Genomic DNA, 13,400 nt, shown 5'->3' on the forward strand with positions numbered 1-13,400 from the left:
ATTGCTGATGTATCCAGGACCAGAGGGCATAGGTTTAAGGTGAGGAGGAAGTGGTTTACAGGAGATCTGAGGAAAAGATTTTTCACCCAGAGGCTGGTAAAAATATGCCTAAGAGGATGGTGGAGGCAGGTCCTCTCACAATACTTTGGAAGCATCTGGATGAAGACTTAAGATGGAGCATAGTAGGAGATGGACAATGAGCAGGTAAATGGGATTGGTGTATTTCAATGTTTGTTGCTGGTATAGACATGGTGGGCCAATGGGCCTGTTTGGTGCTGTATGACTAGATTGAAGGGGGTGGGAAATGTTGTACTTCAACAGGGATTGGGTATCTTTGTTCATTAATCACAAAATTATCATGCAGATAAAAAGGCAAATGGCATGATGGTCATTATTCTAAGAGAATTTAGTACCAGAAGTGCAGATATCTTACAACAATGATAATGACTCTTGGTGAGACCACATGTGCAGTGTTTGTAATTTGGGTCTCCTCATCTATGGAAAAAGATATACCCCATAGAGGGAGGGCAACAATGACTCACCAAATTTACTCTGAGGATGCAGGCACTGTCCTACAGGGGATGGTTAAACAACAGGGGCCCATTTTCTCTGGTGTTTAGAAGAATGACAAGCCATCTCATTCAAACATATAGAATCTGAACAGGGTTTGACATTCGACAAATCAGATGCTGGACGTTTCGATTTTCCTGGACATTGGGTTTAGAACCAGGGGACATTGCCTTACAACAATCCAGTTAGAAACTTTGGCTGATGGTGATGGCAAATGTTTTAGCTGCATCAATTCCACTGCGTTTCTGGGCTTCCCATTCATTGAGAATGAGAATTCTTTGTGAATCTTTCTCCCCCAGCTGGTTAACTGCCCATTGTCATTTCAACTGTTCAGGAAGGACTGTTGAGCTTTGATCTGCACTGCTGGCAGTGGGATTACTTAACTCCCTCATGTTACTTTTGTTTCTTAGCTTTCATGTAGCCCTGGCATAGCTTCAAGGGGTAAGCACTACATTTAGGTGTAGCTGCTAGGCTCTCCTGTATTTCCTGAATTAGGTTGGTTACATGTTGATAGTTATAGTAAAGGCACATCTTGAACTATTATACTGATTGTGTCTGAATACAATTCGGTTACTGGGTTTGGCTGTACCTCATGGATGGCCAGTTGTTGGGTATTAGATCTTTTCTGAAAGCATGCCACTTTGCATTTTCTCAGCTACATTTAAGGTCCTATAAATACTTCCACCATCCAACATTACCCATCAAAGGCAGCAAACCTACACAGCAGCAGCTCATCCCTGCAACATTTTACCAACACTGAATTATTTTTGCCCTTGGCTTTCTTCCAGTTTTCCTTTACCACACCATTTTTTTTGAGATTATTTCATTTCAGAACTAAACACGGAACATATACAAGAATAATGTATGCCATTCAAATGAAACCGGTAATAGTCCACATTGTTGACAATAGTGGAACTATTTATAACACTATAAGAAAATGTTGAATGAAAGTTGCTGCAAATGTGCTTGACCCTCAACTATCCTCTGGACAAATAGGGATGGACAATAAATGGTGACCAAGTCAGCAATACCCACATCTCTTGAATGAATAAAGAAAATTCAATTTACCTCTGAGGAGAGATTTGCTTTTATATTTAATAATCACGCTAACAATACATAATCTGAAAGTAAATTCCATCTAAAAGGTTTTTCTACACCAAAGAATTTAATTCTTGAACTACTTTATGCTGATATTTTGTATCAAAACTGTTAAACTGAACACAATATTTTAAAAATGTACTTCAAAAGGGTCATTTTAAATTAAATATTTCATAAACTTCCCTAAACCTTTTCCCAATCTCTCGTCCACAAATTGCTTTGTTGTATGGTTTTGGATCAAACCTCGAAAAGGCACAAGTGTATGCCTCTTGCATATTTAATAAGGTCTTCTATGAACTAAAATTTTTGCTTTTAAAAAGATGTCAAACAAAAAAATTCAGACATTATATCAAATCTTTGTGATTGCAGAATATTGTAGTTCAATACAAAAAAAACAAATAATACATTGCACTACAATTTTTATGAACAAGATTTTAAAAATTAATTATTTTATCTACGAGTTCTTTTTGCTGATGTTATACACTGCAAACTAAAGTTCATCGTTGTGTGTTCTTTGCACGTTGCTACATCTTCAAAATTTGTAAAATAAATGGCTGGAATCAAGTTCTGCTTCTGGAACCCTTTTCTGCTGAACCTGAAGAAAAGGAGAGACAAAGAGAAACTTTGATATACAGAATCTACCACATGGCACTTCCGAACATTTTTAAAGTTTCCACAACATAACTGTTCCACACTGAAAAAGGCACCAACGCCTTCAGTGCAACTAATTACATGGTGCACTGTAAATTTTGAAACACACCAAACAAAAACAAGCAAGATGTAAATTGGTTCCAAATACAAGTGACAATATATGTTGCAGGGGTTCTAAGACCACAGTTAAGATCCATATGCTTGCAAATGATGAACTTTGCAACACTTATTAATAACTTTGGGGTAGAAAGAAAAGGTAGTTCAGCCTAATTTTCAGTTGATAGAATAACAGGTGCAAAGGCAGGTTGGGGGGGGGAAGCGAGAGAGAGAGAGAGACAGCGAGTGGTGTCGATGTTAATCATGACTTGGAGATGACTAACATTGACACCACTCGCTGCCAACTCAAAGTGGAAAGGATCTCCAAGAAGATCGCACACTTTGACAACCTCCAAATCATCACATTTAATCTGATTACTTACTCTTGGTATACATTTCTCAATCCAAGTGACTTTTGACTGCAACAATGATTTTGGAATAATACACCACTAAATAATATTTAATCAAATTTTGTTTAAACATGTGCTGTTCATTAAGATTGAAAGTGTCTAATTTGTTTGGAAAATACATATCTGAACAAACAGTGAACCACTTAAATGAGAAGTGGACAAATCCACGTAAATAAAAACATGTCAGAGATTCAACTGGGTCACCATCAGCACAGTGGAGCATCACAGTGACTCGGTGGTTAGCACTGCTACCCCTCAATGCTAGGGACCAAGGTTTGATTCGAGTGTCTGCATGGGTTTCTTTTGGGTGCTCTGGTTTCCTCCCACAGTCCAAAAAAGTGCAAGTTAGGCAGATTGGCCATGGGAAATACAGGGTTACAGAGAAAGAATAGGGGTTGGGTCTGGATGGAATGCTGTCAGTGTGGACTAGATGGGCCGAACTGTCTACTCTGATGCTGATCCACAGTATGGATTCGCTGGCTACCATCTTCTCAATGGCAAATCAGGGTGGGCAATGAATATTGACAATGCCAAGATCCAATGAACAAAATTCATCCCTAAAACCTAATGTACTGAAGCAGAGTATTCCCTTCCTCTGAGTGGCTAGACGGATTTCTGAAATATAAGTAATAAACCTTAGACTGTGCCAATCACCATGAATTTAAATCTGGCCTCATTCACTCTTGATGGTACACTGGTTAAGTAGATACTAAGGCAGGAGAAAGTGAGGTCTGCAGATGCTGGAGATCAGAGCTGAAAATGTGTTGCCGCAAAAGCGCAGCAGGTCAGGCAGCATCCAAGGAACAGGAGATTCGACGTTTCGGGCATAAGCCGAAGAAGGGCTTATGCCCGAAACGTTGAATCTCCTGTTCCTTGGATGCTGCCTGACCTGCTGCGCTTTTCAGCAACACATTTTCAGCCCGAGATGCTAAGGCACCAAAGGTTATACATCTTGTGCTCAGGTATCTAATCTCTGGCAGGGTAACACACAGACATCATGTAATCAAGTTGGGGTGGGGGTGGGGAAATGTAGAAATCAGCTACAGAATGCCAAAGAGGAGGGGGAGTGGCATTTTTGATAAGGGATAGCATTACAGCTGTGTTGAGGGAGGATATTCCCAGAAATATATCCAGGGAAGCTATTTGGGTGGAACTGAGAAATAAGAAAGGGATGATCACCTTATTGAGATTGTATTATAGACCCCCAAATAATCAGAGGGAAATTGAGAAACAAACTTGTAAGGAGATCTCAGCTATCTGAAAGAATAATAGGGTGGTTATGGTAGGGGGTTTTAACCTTCCAAACATCGACTGGGACTACCATAGTTTAAAGGTTTAGATGGAGAGGAATTTGTTAAGTGTGTACAAGACAATTTTCTGATTCAGTATGTGGATGTACCTACTAGAGAAAGTGCAAATCTTGACCCATTCTTGGGAAATAAGGCAAGGGAGATGACGGAGGTGTCAGTGGGGGACCACTTTGGGGCCAGCGACCATAATTCTATTCGTTTTAAAATCATGATGGAAAAGGATAGACCAGATCTAAAATTTGAAGTTCTAAATTGGAGAAAGGCCGATTTTGACGGTATTAGGCAAGAACTTTCGAAAGCTGATTGGGGGCAGATGTTCGCAGGTAAAGGGACGGCTGGAAAATGAGAAGCCTTCAGAAATGAGATAACAAGAATCCAGATAAAGTATATTCCTGTCAGGGTGAAAGGGAAGGCTGGTAGGTATCGGGAATGCTGGATGACTAAAGAAATTGAGAGTTTGGTTAAGAAAAAGAAGGAAGCATATGTCAGGTATAGACAGGATAGATCAAGTGAATCCTTAAAAGAGTATAAAGGAAGTAGGAGTATACTTAAGAGGGAAATCAGGAGGGCAAAACAGGGACATGAGATAATGTTGGCAAATAGAATTAAGGAGAATCCAAAGGGGTTTTACAAATATATTAAGGACAAAAGGGTAATGAGGAAGAGAATAGGGTTCCTCAAAGATCAGCAAGGCGACCTGTGTGTGAAGCCACAGAAAATGGGGTAGATACTAAATGAATATTTTGCATCAGTATTTACTGTGGAAAAGGATATGGAAGATATAGACTGTAGGGAAATAGATAGTGACATCTTGCAAAATGTCCAGATTACAGCAGAGGAGGTGCTGGATGCCTTGAAACGGTTAAAGGTGGATAAATCCCCAGGACCTGATCAGTTGTACCCGAGAACTCTGTGGGAAGCTAGAGAAGTGATTGCTGGGCCTCTTGCTGAGATATTTGTATCATCAATAGTCACAGGTGAGGTGCCAGAGACTGGAGGTTGGCTAACGTGATGTCACTGATTAAGAAGTGCGGTAGATGCAAGCCAGGGAACTATAGACCGGTGAGCCTGACCTCGGTGGTGGGCAAGTTGTTGGAGGGAATCCTGAGGGACAGGATGTACATATATTTGGAAAGGCAAGGACTGATTAGGGATAGTCAACATGGCTTTGTGCGTGGGAAATCATGTCTCACAAACTTGATTGAGTTTTCTGAAGAAGGAACAAAGAAGATTGATGAGGGCAGAGTGGTAGATGTGATCTATATGGACTTCACCAAAGCGTTCGACAAGGTTCCCCATGGGAGACTGATTAGCAAGGTTCGATCTCATGGAATACAGGGAGAACTTGCCATTTGGATACAGAACTGGCTCAAAGGTAGAAGACAGAGGGTAGTGGTGGAGGGTTGTTTTTCACACTAGAGGCCTGTGACCAGTGGAGTGCCACAAGGATCGGTGCTGGGTCCTCTATCTTTTTGTCATTTACATAAATTATTTGGATGAGAGCATAAGAGGTACAGTTAGTAAGTTTGCAGATGACACAAAAACTGGAGGTGTAGTGGACAGCGAAGAGGGTTACCTCAGATTACAATAGGATCTGGACCAGATGGGCCAATGGACTGAGAACTAGCAGATGGAGTTTAATTCAGATAAATGCGAGGTGCTGCATTTTGGGAAAGCAAATCTTAGCAGGACTTATACACTTAATGGTACGGTCCTAGGGAGTGTTGCTGAACAAAGAGACCTTGGAGTGCAGGTTCATAGCTCCTTGAAAGTGGAATCGCAGGTAGATAGGTTAGTGAAGAAGGTGTTTGGTATGCTTTCTTTATTGGCCAGAGTATTGAGTACAGGAGTTGGGAGGTCATGTAGCGGCTGTACAGAACATTGGTTAGGCCACTGTTGGAATGTTGCATGCAGTTCTGGTCTCCTTCCTATCGGAAAGATGTTGTGAAACTTGAAAGGCTCAGAAAAGATTTACAAGGATGTTGCCAGGGTTGGAGGATTTGAGCTGTAGGGAGAGGCTGAACAGGCTGGGGCTGTTTTCCCTGGAGTGTCGGAGGCTGAGGAGTGACCTTACAGAGGTTTACAAAATTATGAGGGGCATGGATAGGATAAATAGACAAAGTCTTTTCCCTGGGGTCGGGGGGTCCAGAACTAGAGGGCATAGGTTTTGAGTGAGAGGGGAAAGATATAAAAGAGACCCAAGGGGCAACTTTTTCACACAGAGGGTGGTACTTGTATGGAATGAGCTGCCAGAGGATGTGATGGAGGCTGGTACAATTGCAACATTTAAGAGGCATTTGGATGGGTATATGAATGTTTCTTCTCTCACCTTAAACCTATGCCCTCTAATTCTGGACTCCCCCACCCCAGAAAAAAGACCTATTTACCCTATCCACACCCTCATGATTTTATAAACCTCTATAAAAGTCACTCACAACATCCTTCCAAAAGGAGAGAGGCACTTGAGATTTACTGAGGGACTGGTCTGTGAAATTGTACCACTGCAGATGTAAGAACTTTCCCCAATAGCAGGTTCAGACAAGTTTTTTTATAATTGTAAATTCACCTTTTGATACCTAATACAAAATTATGGTTCACCCAAGATGTTTAGCAATTTATATTTGGAGCCTTCTCAGGAATCAGTGCTTGGTTCATTAATTCTGTGCACTGAATTACAAACAAACAAGACTTCAAATCAAAGTTTTGTGTAGTATGTATCTTCAGCAAACTCATGTTGATTTGTTGTTCCGTGAAGGGCCATCATAAATTGAATTTCTATTTTTCCACTAGGTGGCAGCACAGTCCTTTAAGTGCTTAGATTAGAAATGGATGGAAGATTGAAATGTTTAGCTCCTTTGCTCATAAATAAATCCATATTGTTTATATGTTTAATTTTATAAATGACTTTTTAAAAGTATCTTACATTCACTGCTTTGGTATTTATGAATGAGCCAGGTTATTCCAATGTAGGTCCATGCTAGGGGACAGAAATGCAGCCATGTTCCTTTGCACAATTCCCATAAACCCACAAGTACTGATTCAATTTACTTTGGAATTATTGACTGTCTTCACTTCCACCATCCTCATGGGCAGTAACCAGGTTATGACCAATTACCACAACATTCTGCCTTACCTCACTTGCTGCATCTCTTGAGCAAAGGCTTAAATTTGCATCCCCGAATAGCAAACAGGAACAGCGTTTTATTTTGCAGACCTTGTCTTGTCATAAACTTTTACACCTCCACCAAACCCTCGCCTCAGTCTCCTTTGCTCCAAGAAGAACCAGCTTAGTTTCTCAGTTAACCTTGTAGTTAAAATCCGGAAACTTGATCCTTTTTGGCAAATATCTTCTGCATCCTTTCATGGATCTTTATGTTTTTCCTAATGTATGATGATTAGAATTGATGACACAATTCTCCAGCTCTGGCCTAAACAGAGGGTTTACAAAGTTTATAACTTCTCTTGTTGGTGCATAATCACTCTTATGAATCCCAAGATCATATATGCTTTGCTAGCTACTCCCTCAGTATGTTCTCCCTCCTTCAATGATCCATGCCCACCAAACCACACATCCATCTGTTCAAGTACACTTTTTAAGAACTGTGTGACTAAAGTTAGATTGTCTCTCCTTATTGTTTCTGCCAAAATAACTTACCTTCTACTCTCGCTCTTAAATTCCATTGCCACTCGCCTTACCATTATTCTAGCCTATAACCAGCAGCTGTTAATTGGTATCATCTGGGCGGCACAGTGGTTAGCACTGCTGTCTCACAGCGCCTGAGACCCGGGTTCAATTCCCGACTCAGGCGACTGACTGTGTGGAGTTTGCACGTTCGCCCCGTGTCTGCGTGGGTTTCCTCCGGGTGATCCGGTTTCCTTCCAGAGTCCAAAGATGTGCGGGTCAGGTGAATTGGCCATGCTAAATTGCCCGTAGTGTTAGGTAAGGGGTAAATGTAGGGTTATGGGTGGGTTGCGCTTCGGCGGGTCGGTGTGGATTTGTTGGGCCGAAAGGCCTGTTTCCACACTAAGTGATCTAATCTAATCTAATCTGTCACATTTCCATGTTTAGTATCAGCGGCAATTTGAAATGCTATTCTATATTGTAATATGAGTCATATACAAATCTCAAAAAAGTGATTCTAACGCTGACCCTTTAGGATGGTAGATAATAGTGTTCCCCAGATGTAAAAGCAATCACTTTCCATGACTCACTGTTTCTTGATCTTAAACCAAATTTTTAAACAAATGATCCTCTTATTCCATGAGCCACAATTCTGTTAACCTTACTTTTATGTGGTATGCTGTCAAACATTTTCTTAAAATCCAGACAAGGAGCATTCCTTTTAAGCTTTGTTACATTAAGGTATTAATCAAAGTACCTCTTATTACTGATATTTCTGTAGAATCGTTTAGTGTTCTCTTTTATAATTGCACTTCTATTCTCATACTCATTCTTTATCAATGTTATTTTTCTTGTCCCTCCCCTTCCCTTTAAAAGTATTGTATTGACCTGGTTTTCAGGAACAATTCACTTTCCTTTCGTTCCATCATACTGTCTCCCTCCCTTTTACCCCAGGAACCCCAGCTTCCTGTTTCCTAGCTTTGGACCATGTTGGGATGAATGCAGCCTGAAGCTGAAACATTTCCTTCTTAAATATCATCTATTATTTAGTTAGTTATTCCAATCAAATTTGGTTCCCTTCTACCCTGGCCTGACTCTTCTAACTGAAATTGAGTATCGACCAATTGTATAAATCCTACTTGAGATTGCTCTGCATTACTGATCTAAACTTTATGACATAATGATCATTTTCACTCAGGTGTCCTCCCACATATTTGAGCCAGTTGTGCATCTCATTCCAAGATGCTTCCGTCCCAGTTGTAACAAAAATACACTGGTCAAGGAAATTTTCTGAAATGCATTACAGAAAAGATTCCCGCTATCCTTTTAACACCACTCTAGTTTTTGCACATATGTCTGACATCCTGACTCCTCTATCTCATACGATATAAAAATGTGCAGAATATGTCATTGCATCCTTGATTGAAAAATTCACCTCTTATAGTCTGTTTTTTTTCTGGGTAATGTGCTTTTAAAGTTTTGACTTTTCCATAGAGATGTACAGCACCGATGCAGAACCTTCGGTCCAACCCGTCCGTGCCGACCAGATATCCCAACCCAATCTGGTCCCACCTGCTAGCGCCCGGCCCATATCCCTCCAAACCCTTCCTATTTATATACCCATCCAGATGCCTTTTAAATGTTGTAATTATACCAGCCTCCACCACTTCCTCTGGCAGCTCATTCCATACACGTACCACTCTCTGCGTGAAAAAGTTGCCTCTTAGGTCTCTTTTATATCTTTCCCAGTTCACCCTAAATCTATGCCCTCTCGTTCTGGACTCCCCCACTCCAGGGAAAAGACTTTGTCTATTTATCCTATCCATGCCCATCATAGTTTTGCAAACCTCTATAAAGTCACCCCTCAGCCTCCAATGCTCCAGTTGATCAAAAATAATGTGGAGAGATGATTTGGAGATAATTTGAGGTGTACAAAGTTAAAAATCACAATACCAGGTTATAGTCCAACAGGTTTAATTGGAAGCACTAGCTTTCGGAGCGACGCTCCTTCATCAGGTGATTATAGTCAACCACCTGATGAAGGAGCGTCGCTCCGAAAGCTAGTGCTTCCAATTGAACCTGTTGGACTATAACCTGGTGTTGTGATTTTTAAATATGGAGAAACTTTCACAGTGGAGAGACTATTTTCTCGGAGAACTGACATTTTGAATATTAATTGATATGTGGTGCTGTTGGAAACAAACATAGTTAAATATACAAAATTAAAGAAAAAGGTAACTGGGTCTCAAACAAAAATTAATGTATTCATCAACCAGCCTGAAAGTTTGCAGTAAAAGTCCTTTTTCAGCAATGATTTGGAGATGCTGGTGTTGGACTGGGTTGTAAAGTTAAAAACCACACATCATCAGGTTATAGTCCAACAGGTTTAATTGGAAGCTAATGCTTTTTCAGTAAGCAGTCATGAATTCATGGTGAGTTTCTCACAGTTCCATTAACAGTTTTAAAAGCAGAAACAATTAAACTACAATCTGTGGTGATACAAGTTTAAATATCATGTGGTGCATGTCAATTTTGATGAGTTTTACAATGTTTCTCTCCATGAGGTTTACAAGATTTCTTACCATATTGACTCAAACGTGTCTCATTAACTATCTTTCCGACACCTATAGTGCCTCTAAAACCCGATGCTAGCCCAATTCTATCACTCACTGTGGTCACAGAAACTGGTCATTCGCTGGATATTCTGAAGTATCCCTGGCACCAGCATCATCTTTAAAATGTGACTTAGCACCTGGCCAAGCACTGCTCTTCTGAAGCGACCCTTCACTGGCAATGTATGGCACAGCACATAGCTAACACCTAGAACATAGAACATAGAAGGATACAGCGCAGTACAGGCCCTTCGGCCCTCGATGTTGCGCCGACCGAATCCTACCTAGCCTATACTAGCCCAATAACTTCCAAATGCCTATCCAATGCCCGCTTAAATGACCATAAAGAAGGAGAGTTCACCACTGATACGGGCAGGGCATTCCATGAACTCACAACCCGCTGTGTGAAGAATCTACCCCTAACATCTGTCCTATACCTACCACCCCTTAATTTAAAGCTATGTCCCCTAGTAACACCTGACTCCATTAGCAGTAAAAGGTTCTTAGTATCTACCCTATCTAAACCCCTAATCATCTTATACACTTCTATCAGATCTCCCCTAAACCTTCTCTTCTCCAATGAGAACAGCCCCAAGTGCCTCAGCCTTTCCTCATAAGATTTTCCTACCATTCCAGGCAACATCCTGGTAAACCTCCTCTGCACTCGTTCTAAAGCTTCCACATCCTTCCTATAGTATGGTGACCAAAACTGCACACAATACTCCAGATGAGGCCGCACCAGAGTCTTATACAACTGCAACATGACCTCAGGACTCCGGAACTCAATTCCTCTGCCAATAAAGCCCAGTACACCATATGCCTTCCTCACAGCACTATTTACCTCCTGGTACTTGGAGCGCCATTTGCATGTCCCCACTGCTGTCTAATCACCTGCCTACACAGCCTACCTGCCCTCACTCAGATGCCAGAGACTACGCTCTTAAGTCACTGCTGCTCTGTCCCCAGTGCCCACTACAGGCCAGGATCCTAGTGTTGTGCAGTGAAGGATGGTTATAGACACGCCAGCAGTTGGACAATTGCAAAGATAAAGTTTATTTTAGCCATCAAAAGCAAATGTAACAAAAACTAATAGATTACAGTTCACCCCCTACTATACAAACAAAATATTGGCACAACCAGCAATGAGTAATTTACATTCTACAGCTGTCTGCTGCACCCAGCTCTCATCTACGAGATGAAAAACAGAACTGCTGGAGAAACACAGTCAGTCTGGCACCATCCATGGAGAGAAAACAACAAAGTTATCATTTTGAATCTGATGAAGAGTCACTGGGGCTGCCAATCAAGCTCTGTCTAGTTTTCAGCATCTGACATAGGTGAGTTCTGTAACATACAAGGAAAGCTTCCCCCTCCCCAATGTCTTCAATATGAAGCACATTACACCACTACATGCTCCATAACATAACCTGTCAGGACAATGCAGCATTGAAGTACTTCCAGCATCTGGGGCCATCTCATTAAGTAGCCCAAAGTGTGACACCTTATTAGACACCTTCTGAAAATCAAATTATCCAGTGCTTCTCCTTTATACCTATCTTGCTTGTACCTCTAGTAGGTAGTAAATTTGTCAGGCATGATTTCCCATGCATGAAGCCAGACCTTATGATTGTTATAAATATCAGAACATTTAGTAATTCAGACACTTAACATTTTCCCAGTAACAGATGTTAACCTAACTAAAGTTACTTCTTTTTGATTTTCACTATTTTTAAAAAAGGTGTTACATTGGCAGTTTTCCAATGCTCAGGTACTTGCCAGAATCTAAGAATTCCTGGAAGATTAGAATCGTAGAATTCTGCATTACAGAATGACACCATTTGGCCTATTGGGTCTCTACTGACTCCCAAGAGAACTCTCCAACTAGCCCCATTCCCATTACTAGAAATGCATCTGCTACCCTTGTAGCTACTTCCTTCACTATCCTAAGATGCATCCGATTAGGTCCAGGGGATTTATTAGTCTTTAATCCCATTAGTTTCCCATCACTTTTTCTCTAGTGGTAGCTATTGTATTTATTCTTCTCCTCCTTTCACCCCTTAATATAGTATTTTTGGAGTTCTGTTAAAGTCTTTTGCCCTGAAGACTGCTGTGAAATATTTACTCAAATCCTCCACCATTTCCTGGTTCCCCATTATTATTTCCATATCTCATTTCCCACATACTCTTACTACTTGGGAATTTGGGTTCTCAAGGAGATGCAAATGAGTTTATGGCTTAGTTCTGTGAGTATTTTTAAACTCATTTTATGTTTCAGTCAGTGAGTCAAACAGCATTTCCAAAAAAAATCACACTGGAATGTTAAATGACTCGACAAGTTCTGTGCAGAGATAATTGCTGGTGTTTATTAAGTTGAGCTTTTACAGCCAATGAGAGCCAGAGACTAGCAGCAAACCCAGTTCAGAATAAAAGACCCATAATAGCAGATATGATGTGTAGCAGCCTAAAGTTGTCAAAAAAGTTTTTTCTTTAAGTTCAGTGAGAACAGGTAGAGTTAGTCTGTATCTCAGGGAGACACAGAGAATCACAGATAGCAAATGCACTGAATGTCACCAAAAGGAAATGCTTGTGACATTGTCAGTTGTATAAGAAATTTGAGAGGTGACACAGATTGAGTAAAACAGTTAAATCTTTCAGCTGATAAGATCTTTCCAGACAGCGCGCTCTCTCATATGTAGACCTGAGATTTTTCCGTACCTTTGGTGCAATGATGTTAATGCTCCTCTGCTAAAGGTACATTGCTGCTGGCCTCTTGTGAAAATCTGAGAGATCTGATTACTATGCTAACTAAATTGCAAAAAATGAAAACTTATTGTCTGGGAAGGCATCACTTTGGGACCTGATTTGTCCATTATTGCCAGCTGTTGGGAACATAACTAGGCATTCATACTAAGACAAAAAAAAAAGATATTTTGGCTAGTTTGAGATGGGGCTCTTTCTTCACTGGTACCTACATTGACCACAACCCCAGCTGTTCATTCTCTCCCTGAAAAAAGTGACTTGTAGATGTTCT

At 40.7% G+C, this 13,400-nt stretch overlaps 1 protein-coding gene across 3 annotated transcripts in view; it reads right to left on the reverse strand.

Annotated features, from left to right (window-relative positions):
- Positions 1-1,709: 1,709 nt before the first annotated feature.
- The window catches only part of tdrd3 (tudor domain containing 3), a 128,917-nt gene continuing 117,226 nt past the window's right edge, over positions 1,710-13,400 (reverse strand). For all 3 annotated transcript variants that reach the window (XM_060826453.1, XM_060826451.1, XM_060826452.1), the window contains one exon: positions 1,710-2,263. The gene's annotated coding sequence lies outside the window, so the exon portion shown is untranslated. The remainder of the gene's footprint in view (positions 2,264-13,400) is intronic.

The sequence above is a fragment of the Hemiscyllium ocellatum genome, chromosome 6 (assembly GCF_020745735.1).
Source record: "Hemiscyllium ocellatum isolate sHemOce1 chromosome 6, sHemOce1.pat.X.cur, whole genome shotgun sequence".
NCBI classification, from domain to species: Eukaryota; Metazoa; Chordata; class Chondrichthyes; order Orectolobiformes; family Hemiscylliidae; genus Hemiscyllium; species Hemiscyllium ocellatum.